This window comes from Triticum dicoccoides, chromosome 6B (genome assembly GCF_002162155.2).
Source record: "Triticum dicoccoides isolate Atlit2015 ecotype Zavitan chromosome 6B, WEW_v2.0, whole genome shotgun sequence".
NCBI lineage: Eukaryota > Viridiplantae > Streptophyta > Magnoliopsida > Poales > Poaceae > Triticum > Triticum dicoccoides.
The window spans coordinates 330,983,351-330,987,509 of NC_041391.1; the positions used below are offsets into that span (position 1 = coordinate 330,983,351).

Here is a 4,159-nt window from a genome sequence, read left to right on the forward strand (position 1 = left end):
TTGTGATGTTTGAGGAGTTTCTTTCTCAGAGGGTGCGGGACTCTTGCGGAGTCCGTGCCTTCTATACCACCACAGGTCATTCTTGGGCAGATCCCGCTCCTAAACATAAGGGAGGGATAGGGGAAAGGGGCCCTCAAAATCATATAAATAGGGTTGTAGAAAGACCACTTTCATTCAACGTTCCGAGGCGCCCGATTCGATCGACGAATATGGCGAGCTGGTCTGCTTTGATCCAGGAGAAAGCCCAGTCAGCCACCTTTTTAGTGCAGGTCACGTGACCTATAGCTCGGCCTTCGCTTTTTGAGACTTCCTCTACCCACATCTATATGTGCCTGCAGCACTTCCATATGGAGAAAGATGGGCTTACCATGTTCCACCAATAGCACCTAACCTATGCCGATTTTGGCAGACCGTGCTCCACCCCGGTGAACTCATGCGCTTCTGACATGCCCAGAGGCCATAGGTGAATCCGCTCATGGTCCATAGGACCAACACCATTCGAAGCTTGATGGCCCGCCCCGCCTAGAATAGGAATCTTTGACTGGGCTTACACACATTCGCTCACTTACGCTGTCCCCCCTCAGCTCACCCTTGCCCCGAGTACGTCGTCTCCAAGGCTTCACACAAAATCTTCACTCACAACATATGCATGCTTTTGTAGGGTCAGGCAGAACCGTTGTTGCCTAATGGGAACTTCCCCCCATGTTGCTACCAATGTCCATGTCGCACAACCTCTTAACATTACACCACCGAATCCCCAATCCTTTGCTTGAGGTGAAGTGACAGTACCAATATTCACTAATTGTTGTTTCCAGATATAGTTGCCAGTTGACATCTCTTCTAATTCGTCGATGCGAGAAGCAAATTGTTGTGTGGAGGAATCAATATCTCGACATAAGCCAAGAGGCAGATCTTGTGCCACTCCACCAGGTTGTATGAAACGGGCATGCATCCTGGCTCCCGGGACTCTTTCATAGAATTCCAACTATTTCTCCCGCTCCTCAAAAGCCCAAATGAACGGAGTGATGCTCCCACATCCATAGCATGAGTAGTTGAAGCTTGTGAATGATTTGAAATTTGAGTTATTTCACAGAATAACACTCTTATACATTGAGCTCGTAATGGTACCTCACAATTCAAAAGTCTCTCTACGGGTGAAGAATGAGCGTGTTCTTGGGCCATCGTAGAAACATAGACAGGGTGAACGACGGAACAAACAACAAAACTTTACGACAGCTTTTTCGTACACGTTCACTTGCATCACATACACAAGAGCTCTCTGAACCATGCAGTAAGGTCACCCATAACTCGGCTCTCCCACTGGAGTTACCTTAGCCCTGGGACATGCTATTCCATGATATTGGAAAAAGTTGACTAATTATTATCATTGTCTTGAAAGCTTGGCGCCTTTTGAATATGAGTGGGGCTCCTAGTCTAGGCGGCGCCTTCGTGGAGCCAAACAGAAGGAAGAGAAAAACGGCAAGGCCACACCCGACTTCAAATAGGAGGGGGCTTAGCTCTGGATCCCGCCAACTTGCAGAAATGAATGGATCAGAAATGGGGCTGGGTTCTATTTCCGGGCCGGGCAGGAGGTTCAGGCCAGAAGAAGAAGAGAAGTGTGCCTTCCCGGTAAGCAAGAGGATAAAAGGTGCTGTCATCTATCTCGGCCTATTTCTGGAGGCCTTGGAAATGGAGACCGGCTCAGAGAATCACTGACGTGCTTTCTCTCCCCCATCGTTTTGCCAACAAAGAAGTCATCCTTGACTTGACTATTGACCATTCCATCCCTACCGAGCCGCCTCTTTTAAGTATTTACCTCTGCCTTTCTTTTTTGAGAACATATCCTTCAAATCAAAAAGGGAAAAAAGAAAATTTCCTCGTGTGTGGTTTAATGGGCCCTAAGGGAGTTTACTCGACCCATTCTCCAATCTCCCTCACTCCTCAAGTGTGCGACTCCGAATGAGTACCTTCTTCCCTTTTGCTCTACCCACTCTCCGTTCACACGGTTATCAAAGCGGAGGAAGGGCAGGCAGCAGGTACCATGAGCCCTCTGTCCCGCACATCTATCAAGAAGCAAGTGTAGTTCATTGGTTGCACCGAATGCTCCTATCTCTCGGCAAAGATCGTGTGAGTGTGCAATTATGCTTTGGATGCTTCGCCATGGAATAGATCGATTCAGTTCCCCTTCTTTTTCGGTGCACTCACTTTGTATCTCCGACGCACAAGGAAGGACGCAGTGGGAAGAAAGCTGCCCTAGCCTCTGTCTGGTCGATCATTCTGCTGGCATCTTGCATTCACGCCTCCATTTGACTATTGCTCGGGAATGTAGTTGTAGATACATGAGTCTTAGTGGGTCATTGGCTCCACCTCTTATCTCCTTCTACGACATGTAGTAGTCGTCGCCATATTCAATATGTCACTTAGTCATATCTGCCTCGCGGCGGGTCAGCAACTCCGAAAGAAAGGGAGGGAGGACTTCATTTAGTGACTCCGCGATCACCCTCTAAACGATAAAAATAAGGTAAAGCTTTAAGATAAGTTTTATACTCGATTAATTTCTCAGTCCTGTGGGCGCCGGCCGGCAGGATCCCCCTGAAAAACGTACATGCAGGTCTCCCCGCATGCGGCTAATGCCATTTGAGGTGGCCCAGCCTAGCATTCATTCGCAAATCCAGTAGCGAAACTGAGACTGCTCGACCTTGGAAGCTAATTCGCGTGTAGGCAGTGTTGTCTTAATACCGTTGAGTGTATCTATTCCTTGATACATTGGCTCGCTCCCCCCTCTTTTTTCAAGAATGAATGAGCCGCTCGGACCTTCCATTTCCGTCAAATGACCCGGCTTCCCCTGGCTCTTCCACCGTCAGGGCTCCCTTTCCTCCCTATGCTCCCTCGATGCAGGCCCACCATGCTTCGCGCCTGCGGTGTTTTTGCCAGACGGTCTTTGCCGGTAATGCCATCCTCCCTGCAGGCTATCTGTATGGGTGGGTTGTCCCTTGCTGCTATGTTCTGTTAGGCGCTATGAATTACAAGAAATTTAGTGGTTGACTTGGACAGCATGCGGGTTACATGTTCCACTTTGCCGAGATGTGAGGTGCAGGTGGTGATGATCACCCCGGGGTATGCGCTAGCGCCCTTGACGGGCACTCCAGGACCTGCCTACGCTCGTGAAAATGAAGGTCGGTCCTCTGACCAGATGCGTGGATAACGAGGCCACCTTGAAAACCTTCTCCCTTCTATCTTTATCCAAAGTTGGGTAGGGAAGTTCGCTTGAGTTCCTCAACCATCCCTTTGCCCGGTTCTCATGACGCGCTATGGAACCTTCACCGTGCTAGCGGCATAGGAGCCTACTCAGCGTCAGCGGATTCATGCCGCACTGGAGTGATCCAATATATGGTTCCGCATGTTCCACCATTTCTCTGTTTATTTCCAATACTGGTCGTGAAACACCATGAGCAGCAGGATGTTGAGGTCCAAAATTCGAAGTGAAATTTTTGATTTGCCTGTTCCTAGTCGTCGTGGGAAAGAAATTAGAAAGAGATTATTCCCCTAGAGCTTGTCCAGTACCACCAGTACTCAAAATGCATCTCCGCGCGTCTACCTGGCGCTTTTATTAGCCGCCTTGCATGAAATCGAAGCGCTATTGGCGGCAATTAATAGCTCACTGAGCGATAATTGATGCAGTCAGTCAGTGCCCTCGATTATCCTATTCCTGATAGAAGGATCATCGCACCCCGGAAGCATTCCATCCAGAAGCAGCATCTCCTTCAACCACGCAAGGACAAAACTGATGTTAGCTACATACGAGCGTTCACCGCACAAAGGCGATCATGAATACTACCTATGATAATAAATCCAAAGGAAAGGTTGACAAAATGATTCAATCTGACTTTATCGGTATTCTGAATTGAGTAAAAAAGGGATATATGAAGTTTAAGGCCTTGCTCAAACCGTCATGGCCCTATTCTGTATAGGCCGTACTAAGCCAATAGCGAATAACAAACTCTTTTCTGCTCCCTTGACCTTAATTAAGTCCCCCATCCTGCCAAGCCTCGGCTGCCAGCCCATTGTATCTAAGCACACTACGCCAAATTGATACAAGTAGCTAAAGATCTTGCATCCGACATCTCCGGCCGAACGGTCAGGCAACACTAGGGTGCCT

The 4,159-nt window shown here is 48.6% G+C and overlaps 1 pseudogene; it reads left to right on the forward strand.

Annotated features, from left to right (window-relative positions):
* The first annotated feature begins 1,161 nt into the window (after window positions 1-1,161).
* LOC119323512 lies at window positions 1,162-2,514 on the forward strand (annotated as a pseudogene).
* Window positions 2,515-4,159: the final 1,645 nt, after the last annotated feature.